Consider the following 17,760-nt stretch of genomic DNA (forward strand, 5'->3'; position numbering starts at 1 on the left):
GCCTGTTATTGATTTTCAACTTCATTCCTTTATGATCCGAGAAAGTGTTGTGTATGATTTCAGTCTTTTTAACTTTGTTAAGACTTGCTCTGTGACCCAGCATATGGACTATCTTTGAGAATGATCCATGAGCACATGAGAAAAAGGTGTATCCTGCTGTTGTGGGATGTAATGTCCTATAAATGTCTATTAAGTCTAGCTCATTTATAGTAATATTCAGATTCTCTATTTCTTTATTGATCCTCTGTCTAGATGTTCTGTCCATTGATGAGAGTGGTGAATTGAATTCTCCAACTATTATGGTACATGAGTCTATTTCCCTTTTCAGTGTTTGCAGTGTATTCCTCACATATTTTGGGGCATTCTGGTTCGGTGCGTAAATATTTATGATTGTTATGTCTTCTTGTTTAATTGTTCCTTTTATTAGTATATAGTGTCCTTCTTTGTTTCTTTTAACTGTTTTACATTTGAAGTCTAATTTGTTGGATATTAGTATAGCCACTCCTGCTCTTTTCTGGTTGTTATTTACATGAAATATCTTTTCCCAACCTTTCACTTTCAACCTATGTTTATCTTTGGGTCTAAGATGTGTTTCCTGTAGACAGCATATAGAAGGATCCTGTTTTTTAATCCATTCTGCCAATCTATGTCTTTTGATTGGCGAATTCAGTCCATTAACATTTAGTGTTATCACTGTTTGGATAATATTTTCCTCTAACATTATGCCTTTTGTATTATATATATCATATCTGACTTTCCTTCTTTCTACACTCTTCTCCATACCTCTCTCTTCTGTCTTTTTGTATCTGACTCTAGTGCTCCCTTTAGTATTTCTTGCAGAGCTGGTCTCTTGGTCACAAATTCTCTCAGTGACTTTTTGTCTGAGAATGTTTTAATTTCTCCCTCATTTTTGAAGGACAATTTTGCTGGATATAGGAGTCTTGGTTGGCAGTTTTTCTCTTTTAGTAAGTTAAATATATCATCCCACTGTCTTCTAGCTTCCATGGTTTCTGCTGAGAAATCTAAACATAGTCTTATTGGGTTTCCCTTGTATGTGATGGATTGTTTTTTTCTTGCTGATTTCAAGATCCTCTCTTTCTCTTTGACCTCTGACATTCTAACTAGTAAGTGTCTTGGAGAACACCTATTTGGATCTAATCACTTTGGGGTGCGCTGCACTTCTTGGATCTGTAATTTTAGGTCTTTCATAAGAGTTGGGAAATTTTCAGTGAAAATTTCTTCCATTAGTTTTTCTCCTCCTTTTCCCTTCTCTTCTCCTTCTGGGACACCCACAACACGTATATTTGTGCGGTTCATGTTGTCCTTGAGTTCCCTGATCCCCTGTTCAAATTTTTCCATTCTTTTCCCGATAGTTTCTGTTTCTTTTTGGAATTCAGATGTTCCATCCTCCAAATCACTAATTCTATCTTCTGTCTCTTTAAATCTATCATTGTAGGTATCCATTGTTTTTTCCATCTTTTCTACTTTATCTTTCACTTCCATAAGTTCTGTGATTTGTTTTTTCAGTTTTTCTATTTCTTCTTTTTGTTCAGCCCATGTCTTCTTCATGCCCTCCCTCAATTTATCAATTTCATTTTTGAAGAGGTTTTCCATTTCTGTTTGTATATTCAGCATTAATTTTCTCAGCTCCTGTATCTCATTTGAACTATTGGTTTGTTCCTTTGACTGGGCCATATTCTCAATCTTCTGAGCGTGGACCGTTATCTTCTGCTGCTGGCGTCTGGGCATTTAGTCAGATTTCCCTGGGTGTCGAACTCAACAAGGTTGTAAGATTTTTCTGTGAAATCTCTGGGTTCTGTTTTTCTTATCCTTCCCAGTAGGTGGCGCTTGTGGCACACGTTTGTCTCACGTGTTTGGAAGGGGTCCCCCCGTTCACCGATCTCCGCGGCCTGGGGATTTCCGATCCAATTCTCTCAGTTGGTCCGGGGGGCCGCTCGTGGTGGGGGCGTCAGCCACCGTGGCTTGAGGGGACCCTGTGGCTCCTTTATTAATTCCCCTATTGGTGTTTGGTTGGACCCAGTCCCTGCCACTGTCGGAAATTCCCTCCTCTCCCTGGAGGGGTATCAGTCGCCGGCCACAGCGGCCCGGGGAATTCGCCACCGGACCACGAAGCTGCCCGTGGGGGAGGGTCGTCGTTCGCCGGCCTCTGCGGCCTGGAGAATTCGCCACCGGACCAGGAAGCCGCCCGCGGGGGAGGGGCGTCGGTCGCCGGCCACCGCGGCCTGGGGAATTCGCCACCAGACCAGGAAGCCGCCAGGGGGAGGGGCGTCGGTCACCGGCCTCCGCGGCTCGGGGAACTCACCACCGGACCAGGAAGCCGCCCGCAGGGGAGGGGTGCCGGTTGCCGGCCACCGCGGCTTGGGTAGCCCTCTGATCCGAGACTCGTAGCCGGTCCAGGAAGCCGCCCGCAAAAGAGGGGCGCCGGCCGCCGTGGCTTGGGAAACTTGCCTCTCCGAGACTCTCAGTCGGCCCGGGAAGGAGGGAGGGAGGAGCTCCGGCCGTCACAGCTGCCACTGCTCGGGGAATCGCGCACCGCTTGGGGATCTCACCGCAGCAGAGTCTCGCAATCAGACTAGCCAGTCCAGACTGGGGTACGCTGTGTGTCTATTCCCTGCCGTGGCCCCAGGAGCTGTTCTGCACTGTTTCTGTTCACCTAGTAGTTGCTCTGGAGGAGGAACTAAGACACACGTACCTTACTAAGCCGCCATCTTGGCCCTGCCTCTCCAATTTGATGAAATATTTAAGACATCAAAGAAAATATAAAATATAATGGACTGGACACCCAGCTTAAGAAATGAAATCTTACCAATAGAGTTGAAGTCTCTTGTGTACCCACCCTAACTGCATTACCACCTGCTCTCCAGACTTTTATCTTTATCATCCTTGTGTATTTGTTTATATTTTTACTACAAATATATGTTATGTATTCCTAAACAATTCATAGTTTTTCTTTGAGTTTCTTTTTAGCCATTCTTTATTTAGAATTTCTTAAAATTTGGGCTTACATATATTTATAGCAAAATTTTATTGATATAAGACCAAAAAAAAGTCACACAGAACTATTTAGAGTTTATTGAGATTGAAAATAAGTGATCAGAAATGGATAAAAATTTCAATGCTGAGAAAAAGGATGTTTTATTAATTTGAATTGACTGTAAATTATAATTATTATTTATAAGTTATATAAATACCAACTAATCATTTTTAAAGTTTCAAAAAGTTAAGTATATATAAAGGTCAGAATATAAATTTGGTTGAAAAAAATTTTTGACACAGTTCTAAATGTTATGTGGAATCATAGAATCATAGCAATCATGATCCAAACCAATATTTAGGAAAACAAAGAGATGTTTGGTTTTAATGTAAATTCAAATATTTAGTGTCTACTGTATAACAAACAGATCAGAGAAAAGTATAACTGCAATTCTTAACAGCAGAAATTCAGTTAGTTTACAAGTATTATATAAAATAATTAGGCATATCAAAATATAAAATGTTGAATAGTCCTGGCAACCAGATTACTTTTAAGGATAGTTTTTCAGAGTAGCTAAAATGAGCAGTGATAAAGTTCTATACATATAACTGAAATGTCTGATATTAAGCTAGAGCCATACTCTTATTTGTAGAGTTTTCACATCTAAATATATCAAGTAATTATACATTAGGGTTCGTAGGAATACCAAATATTATGTCAGACTTGCTACTGTGTGTTTCTTCTCCTATGACATAATGGCACAGATCCAGGCCTTCTATGCTTATGATGATTTACTTCCTCATGACATGCTTCTTTCATCATGCACTGCTCTTGAATCTGGCTGTATATAGATTTTGGTAGATGTTGGTGATGAGTTAAATGTTTTATCCGAGGATGATATTGAAATTTCTCCAACTTCTGATTATGACCCTTGGCTGCTTTTTCTTGTGATGTCGTATCCAGCTTTTTAGAAGCATTAGCTTTCCACTGATGAATGTTCATTTCACCAGATCCACACAGAATGCACTTGCTATCAGAAGTCCATTTTACGCAGATAACATACTGCATTTACTTTGTGTGATAAACTTCCCTACTTTGACTTTTGTCCACAGGAAATATTTGAATAGATTGATTAAACTACCTGACACACTGATGCTCCTTATATCCAGGGTATGGACAGATGAGTAAAAAATATGGATAAAAAAATAAACAAATAATAGAGGGACAAAGGGTAAAATAAATTAGATAGATGGAAACACTAGTGGTCAATGAGAGGAAGGGGTAAGGTGTATGGTGTGCATGAATTTTTTCTTTTTTTGTTTTCATGCCTTTTTCTAGAGTGATACAGACATTCTAAAAAATGATCGTGGTGGTGAATACACAATTATGTAATGATATCGTGAGCTGCTGATTGTACACCATGTATAGACTGTATGTGTGTGAAGATTTCTCTGATACAAACTCTTTCTTGGTGGGAGAGTAATCCACATCAAATACCACAGATACATGATCCATGTGTACTATTACAGGAGTGTCAAATGCCCGCATATCAAAAGTATAAAAGTTGTAATCTTCATTCACTGCAGTAGAAATGAAAGCTTCCATAGAGTTCCAAAAGATTGCATTTGTTCTCATATCTAAGATATTTTTCAGAGGAGTAGCTTGCCTCATATTATGTAGTACTATATTGTCAGAAGTACAACTTCCCAAGAGAAATGTCCCAGTTGGGTTAAATTTAACACCATGTATACTGTCAAATCCCCAGGTCATTGAACATATAGGATTGGTTCTTTGTTCATTCCAAATATCTACTTGCTGTCCACATGTGGCAAAAATAGTTTCTTTCCAGTGATGATCAATTCTGGTATATACTATATTCCTAACACTGTTATGTAGTGGCTCTTCCTCTTCTCCTTAGCCTGGTCTGTCTGTTTTCCAGTGCTTTACAGTTTGTCATCACCAATAGTAAAAAAAAAAAAAAAAGAAGTTCCACAAAAGCAAATACATATTCCTTGGACAAAACCTTTATGTGCTTGTATTGTACAGATACATTTTCCTTTAGTCAAATTCCAAATCTAACTTCTCCATCACCTGCCCTAGAAAGGACTGCAGCCAGGTTGTTTGGATGCTTTGACAAGCAATTGACTCTATCTTGGTACCATCCAGGTAAGCAAAGAATGGTTTTGTAAATACCTGTTTCAGTTTAGTAGCATTTAAAGCTCTTATATATTCTTGTGGACCTCAAAAGGATGTAAGGTAGGATCATAGTTTCTTGAAACTCTCTGTAAGTCCAGCTTTGTTTTGCAGACATAGTTGTCCAGGTTCCGTCTCTTAGAATTCTATTTCTGAGACCTAACATGTACCCCTGCCTTCTCTCATTTCATCATTCAACCTTGGATTATTTCGAGGCAAATCATATCATACCAGATCATTTCATATGTAATTATTGTATTACCTATCTGTAATACAAGGGCTTACCTTTTAACATATAACCACAATCCCTTCATCACACTCTCCTTTGCTTCTTCTAATTTTCTTCAGGCATTTATCCATTGTGTTTCTTTGTTTTTGTGTTCCTTTTAGTTATGTTTAATTTCTGAAATGATTTTTTTCTTTTACCATAGTTAGGTTATAGTTACCTAATTTGTGAGCATATCTTTGTGGCACTTTCATTGTATTTTGGGATGTTATTTTACTCCTTTTCTTTTTTCTTACTGTACATTGAATGGGATTCATCAGAGATCCTTATGTATTGCTCATTTTTAAGTGAGATGAGTTTTCTCTGTGTTTTAATGGGGAGAATGGATAAGGATAGCTTTTCTAACTTTACTGTTAGATCTTCCTCTCCTGTTTTTTCACAAAATGACAGAGAAATATGGCTTGATATCTGTGATCTTCTGGCTCTTTTACCTCTTTTCAGTTTTGTTTGGACCTTCTCTTTCCTTTGTTCTTGTTTTCTCTGTTCTGCTCAATTTAGATTCATTTCCTAACAGTTATCCTCAGTGCAGGAATTTGTCTAATAAGGGGACTTTGGCTTGTTAGTTTCATAAGTTGATAGGGCTTATACCCTCTGACCACTCTAGCACTTCCAGGCATCCCTTTGCACTCACCCACAAGTCTGAGCCTGCAAAGTCACTTCCTATTTTCTCCTACTGTTCTTAGGATGGTCTGCCAAGCTTTCTAGTCTGAGGGCCTGATAGTAATATTGAGTTTTCTGACTCAGGGCTATTACAAATCTCTTTGTCCTTCTCTTCATGTTTTTTTGCACATTTTCTGATACCCTGTGCTCTTATGGTTCTTGGTGTTTTGTACCCATCCACTTTATTTGGGGATTCATAGTGGCATCTTATCATCTACCTTTGTTGTAGACGTTGTCTCTAGGTGTTTGGTTTTGGTATCCTGGTTGCAGTGTCTGTTTTTATGGGGCACTGGGGGGAGATTCAAAAACTTTGCTGCTGCTGCCATCTTCCCCAAATCCTATTTTTAAGTTGTCATTTGCCCAAGAATAGAAGCCAACTTGTTGATCTCACATTGACAGTTTGAAACAAATCTTAAGGGTCACTTCATTTTATTTATAAGGAAGCTGAATGACTTGTCTGAGGTCACAACTATTTAGTGATAAACCTGAAAACAATAAGCTAGGTTTTAGTTCAGTACTATGAAATGGAAACATTGTTTTTATTATTATCCTCTCTTAAAAGCTTACACTAGATTAAATTTTTAACAGTTTTGCAAGTTAAAGATAATATATTTTTTCTCAAGTTCCAAAAATTACATACATATTTATAATAATATTTTCTCCTATGAGGAAAAAAATGCATAGATTTTAAATTACTGTGTTTACTAATATGTTCTGTATTTTGTGGGAGACCAAAGGGAATTAAAATAATTGTCAATTTAAAAACAATGTTTTTGTCTGTAAGGCTTGGGATACAAAGTGACAGTTTAACATTTAAGATAAGAATCAACAAAACTGAACCTGAGTTTAAATGCAGTGTCTGTCTAATATTGTGGTGCATTTTATTTCAGTGGTGGTAACATGAGTTAAGTATGTAATCTCTTACCTTTGCATTTCTCCGTTAGTCAGTTCTGCACCTAACGTGGCTTATGCTTTGTTTCCGTTGGTGCAGAAGGTCTGTATATGGGATGTATAAAGTTAAATAAAGGTTGTAACTCTCTAAAAGTTTGTTGTAGTCATACATTTTTTTCTTGCCAGAAATACTATTTTTTTCCTAAAAAATCTTTATAAAAGCAGTCACAGTACATTTTCTAGTTCCATGTAATTTTTTTTTCCATTCTGATCTTCAGTAGTTATAAATAACACATGAAATGACTTTCAAGATAGAAAGCAGGAATCCATTTTGAAGTGTTCTATAAAATAAAAAGTGATTTACAATTTCATATGATTTGGGCTGAAAGCACTTGAACTTTGCCAGGTCCTCAAAGTCCTGTCAGAGGGATCTATTATTTATTGTTTGATATGCTGGGAGTACTGTAAGTAATTTAATTTATGTACGTATAGTGTTAGGAAAAATCAATTCCATATACTAACACATTTTTAAGAGTATATAATGGACAATAACCTAAATACTGCAGTTTTAAGTGATGAAGTTCGGCGTTAAAGATTTCGATTAAAAAGATTTTGAAAAATGAATGAATAATTGTTTCATTCCTATAAAATATTGTAGATAAGATTTTTGAGAATATTAATTTTATATCTTTTTGGTTCTGATTTGAACCTAGCTCCTTCATTTGATAATGAAACAGCACTATTTTATCTGGATAGATTTTAGAAAATTACATAAAGCTGGGTCTATGCAAGTTGGATATATGATATTTAACATTCCAAAAGCATCTAATGTATTTTTTCTGGTTGCCAACTTTATAACAAAACCTCAACTGAGAAGGCCATGATGTAGCAAACTGGACATTGTAGCAAGCTGTGGTATTTTTCATTAAGAACTGTTATGAAATACTGACTAATACCTAATACTTACCTGTGCATGATAAAAATGACTTGCCCATGAAAGTTGTTGGTTTTGCATCAGAGCTATATGTTTTTGCTATAATCCATTGGCAGAGTAAGTTCTTTGGTGCAGCCTTTGTAATGAATTTAATAATCATATATAATAATATGAAATGTTTAAATGATAGTAAATGTTTGATGAATGTCTATAGTGTACATAGAGTAAAGGGTATTGGAGTTAAAAAAATTTCAAGTCGTTATATCTTTGAGGATAAGATAAATAAATAGTAAACCAGTGATAGCCATTTTTTTCCCCAAATAACTAACCTTAATGAACAGGCGAGAGGAGAAGGGAAGAGAACCAACATTAATTGAATTGAACATTAATTGAATGTTGGTGACATGCCAGGAGGCACTGTGTAAGGTGTTTTATATGATTTGTGCGTATTTCTTACTATACTCTATGAGATGTATTAGTAACCTCATTTTACAGTTGAAAATATGTGTATATTTATGCTCACACATTTTAAAGAGTATTGCTCATGTAAGGCTGTGTGATTTGACTCTAATCTAGGTAAGTATTGTTAGCTCATGACTAGCTTTTCCTGTGGGAAAGATGGTATAACTCATTGTAAGCCTTTATATGTTTGCTTTTATATGCCTCATAAGGAAGTTGTATGAATTTGAGTAATGATTTAGAAGGAGTTGATTTTTTATGGTGCCAAGTGTTATAAAAGGTTTTTATTTAGAAATAAATCAAGTTCTAATAAAATTGAGTTTATAAATATTAATTTAAGCAAAATAAGTAGCCATTTTATTTATTTTGCCAAATTATTGATATGCCCCCTGTTCTAGTTTGCTAGCTGCAGGAATACAATATACCAGAAACAGAATGACTTTTTAAAAGGGGAACTTAAGTTGCTAGTTTACAGTCCTAAGGCCGAGAAAATATCCCAATTAAAACAAGTCCAATTTAAGGCATCCAGGGAAAGATACCTTGGTTCAAGAATGCTGATGACGTTCAGTGTTTCTCTCAGTTGGAAGGGCACATGGCGAACATGGTGGCATCTGCTGGCTTTCTCTCTAAGCCTCTTGTTTCGTGAGGTTCCCCGGGAGGCATTTTCCTTCTTCATCTCAAAAAGTCGCTGACTGGTGAACTTTCTGCTTCGTGGTTCTGCAGTGTTCTCTTGTCCTTCTTTGCTCTCTCAGAATCTCCAAAGGTTGCTGGCTGGTGGACTGTGTGCTTTGTAGTTCTGCAGCGTTCTGAAACTTTCCCCAAAATGCTTCTTTTATAGGATTCCAGTAAATTAATTAAGACCCATGTGGATTGGGTGGAGACTGTCTCCGCCTAATCAAGTTTGATACCCATACATGATTGAGTCACATCTCCATGGAGATAATCTAATTAAAGTTTCCAACATACAGTACTGAATAGGGATTAGAAGAAACAGCTGCCTTTAAAAAATGGGATTAGGATTAAGGCATGGCTGTTCTAGGGTACATAAATCCTTTCAAAGCAGCACACCCCCAAATATTAAGTTTTTCTAAATGAGAATGAAACAACAAAACTAAACTAAAAAAAGTTCCACATTTCTTTCAGCCTCCATGATCTGACTAGAGATGTTTTTTGTTTGTTTTTTGGGAGGTGCATGGACTGGGAATCGAATCTGAGTCTCCTGCTTGGCAGGCGAGAATTCTACCATTGAAATACCCTTGCACCTCCCACTAGAGATATGTTTTTTGTTTTCTTCTTTTTTTTGCATGGGCAGACACCAGGAACAGAACCCAGGGCTCTGGCATGGCAGGTGAGAAGTCTGCCTGCTGAGCCACTGTGGCCCACCCTAGAGGTATTTTTTGAAATTGGTTTGACCGTGCTCTTCTGGCTAAAATCCTTTTAAGTGCACCTGTTGCTTCCAAATTCAGGTTCAGACTCAACAGTTTGGCTCCAACCACTCTTTTAAGCATCATCTTTTGATTCTCTCTTCCTTTCACTCACCCTTTGCCAGAAATGTTCCAACCTACTTTTTTTTTTTCTTCTCTTCTTCCTGTAGTCTTCAATTGGGGTATTCAAGATCCTGAAAGACACAGTTAGCGTCCATTGCCTCTTTGGAGCCTCTGTGACTCTCTATAGAGGGAATATATATTTTTTCTACTGTGTTCCTTTAAACGTTTTAAATGTATTTAAATGAATAAATTTATTATTTTAATATCTTTAGACTCTTGCTCTTTTAGGTTAGGGATTACCTTAATCTTATTTTTTTCCCCCACCATCTAGCACTGTTTGCTTTATCCCTCCTTCCCTCTCCTGTTTCCCCCTTTTCTTTCTCCTTTTCTTTACTTCAGCAAACATTTACACAGAATCTACTATATGCCTCCTGTGTTCAAGGAACTACCAACTCAGTATTTATTGAATGAGTAGGAGCAGATATGAAATCACAGCTATGAACTAGCTATATTAGTATTCTGTTATTTTAATCATTCTGTAAGTATGAAGATAATAGATCCTTGCCATTAACATACAAATAGCCTATCAGTTTCACAGACATGTAGGGATGTTTGGATGGAAATATTAAGGAAAAACATAAATGATAGTCATTTTGGTTTTATGCACTTTGACTCAAACCATGTTCAGTATTGAAAAATATTCTTGGCTTTGCTTTGCAGCAGAGGCTTGTCTTCAGACAGTGTTGATTGTAGCCGTGAAAGAACGATATGCATATTTGCTATGCAAAGTAACCATTCTGGGACAAATATGAGGAGGGTGATTTTATTAATTATTTTCCCCAATTGGTATTTATATTAATGATATTTAGATGAAAATGAGGTGCTTTTCAAATGTTTTTTTGAAGAATAAGAGTAACTATTGTTTATTGGGCAAGTACCCACTGCTAAGAACTGGACTAAGGAGCATTTTATATAGTTCTCTTGTTTAATTGTTACAGCAATCCTATGAAGTAGATGGTAGCAGGCCAATTGATGGGTATAGAAACAAAGGTCCTGAGAAGTCAAGTGACTTGTCTCAGGTCACATGCCTAGTTCAACAAAGCTAAGATTAAAGCCTAAGTCTCTCTAATTGAGTCCATGCCCATTTCATTATGTTGCTATCCTGTCCTCAAATCCTCATTCTATAACTTATGTCCAAGTTGGAGATACTGAATTACCATAGTAATTGAAAATGGGGATAATGAATTACTGAATTACTTGATCATTGGCAAGTTATTCAGCTGTTCTGAATGTCCCTTCTTCTATGAATAATACTATCTTCTTCCTACGATTATAATGAGTAATAAATGAGATGATTGTATTTGAATACTTTGTGAGCTTTATAGCCCCCTATTAATGTTTGGTGGTATTATTGTTAATGCTATCACTGTTAAATATAAGAACATTAATCTTTAACATGCTAGTTCTGCTTCCTGAGTATTTTTTTGCTATTGTCCTTTTTAACTAAGCTGCTTGTTGCCCTTTAAAGTAGAAGAAAAGTTTTCTTTTTAGGTGTAATGAAAAGTTCAGGTAGTCTAAAATAAACACATTAAAGTAATAAAGTTTTAACGTGTTTGAACTACAAAATATGTTTAAATTTTTAAAACTTCCCTTTCTCTCTCTACTCCTCAAATTCTCACTTAGTGTTTTCCTGAATTATTTCCAAAGGTTGAAATTTTATAATGGCTTATTTCCAATAGTTGATTTTTGCTGTTTATATTTCGTTCATTTGACGAGACTTCTTGTTTTGAATTAAATATTATATACCACAAAGTGTTTATCACTGGAAAACTCTAGTTCCTTGGTGAAGAAAATTGAGGCTGGTGTTTAATGTGTTTTTTAACTAGAAATTGGCTATGTCACTTGCTTCCATATGCTTATTTTAAAAAATAAAGAAAATAACCTTTCTATTTTCCTGAAATCCTTGAGCTTAGTGTATAGTTTAAACCCAGGCAAAAGAATGGTGCTGCTTCTTTTCTACTAGTTAGAAATCCAACAGGATCAGCATGTTTCATTATGAAAAGTGTCAGTAGTAGTAGTATAGAATTGCACTAAACTTTCAGAAGATGTTTTATTCATCTAATTGATATAAAAGATTTAACTGCCACTATAGAAATGATAGATTTTATAATGAAAAGTTATGGAAGAGTCTTGCGCTCATAGCATAGGCTTTAGCTATCAAATGTAGCTGAATGCCTGATTTTTTTTTTAATTATAAAGGCATTATCTTTGGTAATTTTTAATTTTTGCTAGCATTAGTAGTAGTAGTATATATTTCCCTTTATGATCATCAACTTTATGGTATGAATTAATTTGATTCCAAAGTACTGTTTTCTTTTCAAACTGTTATATTGATCAAAAAGCAAAATAAAAATGTATCTTGTAAATGGCTCAGTTTCTTTTTAAACTAGCTAATCTGTTGCTTGAAGTAAAAAATGTATGCCATTTCTATTCAGAAGCATTGTAGCTTTGGAGTTAGATCTGGGTTAATTGTTTACTCCTGTGATATTCCACTACTGAACTCGAATATGCGTAGCCTGAGCCAAGACCTCAATCTACAGACACAGGCCAAGTATCCTGATATGAATTCACATTCCAGACTGGAGACTGTCACACATAGGTTTGCCTAGGACTCTGAAGTCAGCAACCTGGCACCAGGTAAGAAGTCTGCCCAGATCCCTATCCAGGCTTGCCAGAATCCCCAAAAGAAGCATAGACACAATTCCTTCTAGACACCCCAGCAGAACACTCAGAGACTTGCTCTGGGGGCTACCCATATTCTCTAGGCTACCCCCCATTACTACTGGACTAGAACACAGAGAGGCACCCCAGAGGATCGTAAGGACACCTGTACAGCTTAATGTGATGCCATGATATATCCCAGAGAATTTGGGCAGAGAATAAAAAGTATTTGCAAAGTCCTCTTGGGGGACTAGGGAGAAAGGAGGACGTTTTCAACTTCCCCACCTGGGGAATTCCTGATATTTTTGCAAGCAGCTGGGGACAACCAGTTCAATTGGTTGAGCCCTTGATCTTTCATTAGTTTGCCCCATGGAAACTTATTCCTGCAGAAGAGAAGCTAAACCTACTTATAATTATGCCTGAGAGTTACCTCCAGAGAACCTCTTTTGTTACTCAGCTGTGGCCTCTCTCTCTAAGCCAACTTGGCAGGTGAACTCACTGCCCTCCCCACATATGGGACATGATTCTTGGGTATAAATCTCCCTGGCAACATAGGACAGGACTTGTGGGATGAGCCAGGACCCAGCCTTATGGGACTGAAAAAGTATTCTTGACCAAGACGGGGAAGAGAGAAATGAGAAAAAATAAAGTGTCAGTGGCTGAGAGATTTCTAAAGAGTCAAGAGGTTATCCTGGAGGTTATTCTTATGAATTATATAGATATCTCTTTTTAGTTTATGGTGTATTGGAGTGGCTGGAGGGAAGTACTTGAAACTGTTGAGCTGTGTTCCAGTAGCCTTGATTCTTGAACACAGTTGTATGACTATATAGCTTTTATAGTGTGACTGTGTGATCATGAAAACCTTGTGGCTGATGCTTCTTTTATCTAGGGTATGAACAGAAAGTTTTTAAAAAGGATAAAAAATAAGTAATAGCAGGGACTAAAGGGTAAAAAATCAGGTAGTTTGAAGTACTAGTAGTCAATGAGAGGGAGGCGTAAGTGGTATGAATACATATGTTTTTTTTTTCTTTTTCTTTTTCTGGAGTGATGCAAATATTCTAAAAATGATCATGGTGATAAATTCACAACTATGTGATGATATTGCGAGTCATTGATTGTACAGCATGTATGGACTGTATGTGTGTGATTTGTCAATTAAAAAAAATAGGGCGAGTTAATGTATTTCAGCTTCTGTTTCTTCTTCATTGTATATAGATGCCTTTATTGTTTATAGAGGCTTATATATCAGCTCAGTTGAGCGAATCAGATGAGCTACCTTGTGAACATGGTTCCTAAATAATAAAGTGTTACATGAACGATATTCTGACAGTTGCTAATTTACGGTAATTTGAAGGTAAAAATAATTCAAGTACTTGATTTTTTTTTTTTTAACGTGGGCAGGCACCGGGAATCGAACCCGGGTCCTCAGGCATGGCAGGCAAGCACTCTTACCTGCTGAGCCACTGTGGCCCGCCCTCAAGTACTTGATTTTTTAAAAAATCTGTACTACATAATGAAGTTTTCAGTATCAGTACTATATATCTAAGAAACATCTAACAATATTATATGAAACTCAAAATTTTAAATGCATAGATGACCCTCTTTTCATAAACTATTCTTTATAGTGATACCATTAATTGAACATTTTGAGTAATATATTTATTTCTACATTCTAAATGATATAGGTTCGTGTTTTTATAGGTTTGCCTGAGTCGGTCATTGCAGCTGCATGTTCAAGAAATGGCCAGAGGGTTCTGCATGTTGAGTTGTAATTTATCCATGCCAGTATTTGATACTTCCAGATATTTCTACACAAAATTAAAATTTATATACACATCCACAAATGTGTATGTATGTATATATGTGCATAAATTCGTATGTGTGTATAAATTTTTTAAGCTAGAAAAGCATTGGGATTCTTGAATCTTCACCAAAAATATATGAAATATCTAATGTATACCTTTTAATATTATATTCTGTGAAATAGTGATCTGTTTCCTTTGAGAATAAGCCACAAGTATCATTATTAATGCTTTTGTATGAGTGAGTTTGTTTTTTAAGTAATGAACAATTCTGCAAGAGGCTTGGAAGCCTCATACCTGCGCTTCTTGTATATGTGTATGGGTGTATACAATTTATATATGCTATATATATATATGTTTTAGAGTTCATATTGGATTGTTGTGCAATTCAGGCAATAGATTTTGAATATGTGATTATCTTAAAATTCATGAAAATTTGAACTATTAGTAAAATCTTAATTAGGAAAAAATATCTAGAATTTAATTTTTCTTAAAAGTGACTATAAATAAGAAGTTTATGGAAAACTCATTTAGGATAAATGTAGTTTAAATTTCACTAACCCTGCTTTCTCTCCAAATAAACCCTATTCTTCCATCTACCTATTCAGTGCTTTTATCATTGTATATTGGTAGTTTAATTGTTCCTTAATTGGAGTAGAAGAGAAACAAGAAGAAATGGGCTTTGTTTTATTTTTTTAAACTGCACTGTTTTTCAGAATTCTAGAATGCAAAGAATGACTAGGTTTATCATAGTATATAGTGCCTTCCCATATATTATCAACCTTGTTAATATGTAGGAATCCAAGGGTAGTATTCATTAATTTACATAACCCATCTAAGATTTATTTTCCAAGCATGTTATTAACCCCTCTGTTATTGGAGGGCATTTTCAGATTAAGATAGGTTGAGTTTTCAAACAAGGCCTGCCTTCGGAATTCTCTTTCACTATTGGATGCATACCTGTATGTGTTAATCTCTCAATTCAGTCTTTTTTGAAATACCATACTTTTACATGCCAGAATAATCTACCATCTTTGAAAGCCTAGATACTAGGCCAGTGTACTTTAAAAGGTTTGATAAAAGTATAAACTCAGATTTCTTTCTGATAATGTTAATTAGTGGAAGAAATCTAAAATTGAAAAGAAAATATTTTTTGTAAACTCTTCAAAGATATAGTAATAATAAAAGCTATTACTGGTTGAATATTCAATATATGCTGGTCACCATGCTAGTTATATATTTATGTAATTTCATTTCCATCACAACAATGTGAGAGGTAGATAGTATTATTGTACTTTAACAGATAGGCACTGTGAGGCATAGAGAGGTTAAGTAATTTTTCTCACTTTACCCAGCTAGTATGTGTCTAATTTATACTCAAAACTATTTTGTCTTTCTTGTCCTAAAACCTGAGGTCTTCCCAGAATGATGGACATTTCAGAAATCACATAGAATTTACTGATATTCCAAAAATAAGTTTGATTAGGAATATAAGAAGTAAAATTTTGTTTCAATTAAGAGACTCAATTAGAAAGGCCAGATAACATGGTTGCTTTACAGCCTTATATTTTAATGAAAATAGTATTTCAAAGTGACAAAACTTTTTCAAATCTTCAGACTTGGTGGCTTTTGAGAGTAAAGATATGCCTTGTTGTTGATTCCCCCAGACTTCAAACTTAGATTAGGGTGCTCAAAGGGGCATCATTATTTGAGGGTAGTGGTTATCTGCTATATTACTGATATCACCTCTTCTGAATCTGTCCTTCCTCCAGATCTATATATCCTATTCTCTGGTGTGTTCATCTAGATGTTCCACAAACATCTCAAACTTATTATTCATCCTGTTCCCATATCAAAACACACAATAACTAAAAACAATAGCATCTTGCTCTCAATTTTTTTGAGTGGCAATATTATCTACCATATTTCTCAACTCAGACTTGAAATCTTTTTATCTTATCTCTTCCGTATCTTCCAAATTTACTCTGTTATCAGGCTCTATAGATGGTGGTGGTGATGATGATGATGATAATGATGACGATGATGATAATGACAATGATGTTGATGATGACAGCAGCTAACATTTTTAAGCTATTCCAGGCACTGTTCTGAATACTTTGCCAACGTACTTTCACCCACCTTACTTAACTTTAATATAAACTCCCTACCTTATCTCCTTCACTCCATTTCACTGTCACTTCCTTTGTTCAGACCCTCTTCATTTTTCAGCTAGGTAAGCTCAGAGCCTCCTCACTAATCTTCAGCCAGCTAGTCCATTCACCACATTGCATGTAGTCGCATCAGTCTGCTGCATAAAATTCAGTAATATCTCCTTGTGCTTTTGGCATAAAGTCTAAGAAACCATTGTGTAACACATTGTCCTAAAGATGCTACCCTGTTTTCTTCAGGGAGTTTTTAGAGTTTTGGTTCTTGTACTTAGGTCTTCAATCCATTTTGGTTTGATTTTTGTATATGGCGTGACGTAGGTGTACACCTTCATTCTTTTGCGATGGATATCCAATTTTCCTGGCAGCATTTGTTGATGAGATTAAATTTTCCCCATTGAGTGGACCTGATACCCTTGTCAGAAATAAGTTGACTATAGATGTTTAGATTTATTTCTAAACTCTCAGTTTGATTCCATTCTATTGATATATGTTTGTTTTTGTGCTAGTATCATGCCATTGTGATTAATGTAGCTTTGTAATAATTTTTGTTTTGGGGATGTATGATTCCTCCAGAGTTGTTGTTCTTTTCTTCAGATGATTTTGGCTGTTCGGATCCCTTTACCTATCCTTCCATATAAATTTGATGATTTGCTTTTCATTTCTGCAAAGAATGCTGTTAGAATTTTGATTGGGATTTTGTGGAATCTGTAGATAACTTTGGGTAGAATTCACATTTTAACAATTTTTAGTCTTCCTATCTATGAGCATGAGATAGTTTGCCATTTATTTAGGTCTTTAATTTCTTTCTTTCAACAGTGTTTGGTAATTTTCAGTGTACAAGTCCCTTACATACTTTGTATTTATTCCTAGATATTTTATTATTTTATTTGCTATTATATTTTTTTCTTTTTTTTATTAATTAAAAAAAGAATTAACAAAACAATTAGAAATCATTCCAATCTACATGTACAATCAGTAATTCTTAATAACATCACATAGTTGCATATTCATCATTTCTTAGTACATTTGCATCGATTTAGAAAAAGAAATAAAAAGACAACAGAATAAGAATTAAAACAATAATAGAAAGAAAAAAAAACAAAAAAAACAAAAACAAAAAACCTATACCTCACATGCAGCTTCATTCAGTGTTTTAACATAATT

At 35.6% G+C, this 17,760-nt stretch overlaps 1 protein-coding gene and 1 pseudogene across 1 annotated transcript in view; one reads left to right on the plus strand and one right to left on the minus strand.

The window, feature by feature from the left end:
• CHM (CHM Rab escort protein) overlaps positions 1-17,760 on the plus strand; it is a 166,526-nt gene that overhangs the window by 13,139 nt on the left and 135,627 nt on the right. The gene's annotated exons all lie outside the window — the stretch shown is intronic.
• On the minus strand, positions 2,085-6,460 carry LOC143670948 (DDB1- and CUL4-associated factor 13 pseudogene; annotated as a pseudogene).

The sequence above is a fragment of the Tamandua tetradactyla genome, chromosome X (genome assembly GCF_023851605.1).
Source record: "Tamandua tetradactyla isolate mTamTet1 chromosome X, mTamTet1.pri, whole genome shotgun sequence".
Classification (NCBI taxonomy): domain Eukaryota; kingdom Metazoa; phylum Chordata; class Mammalia; order Pilosa; family Myrmecophagidae; genus Tamandua; species Tamandua tetradactyla.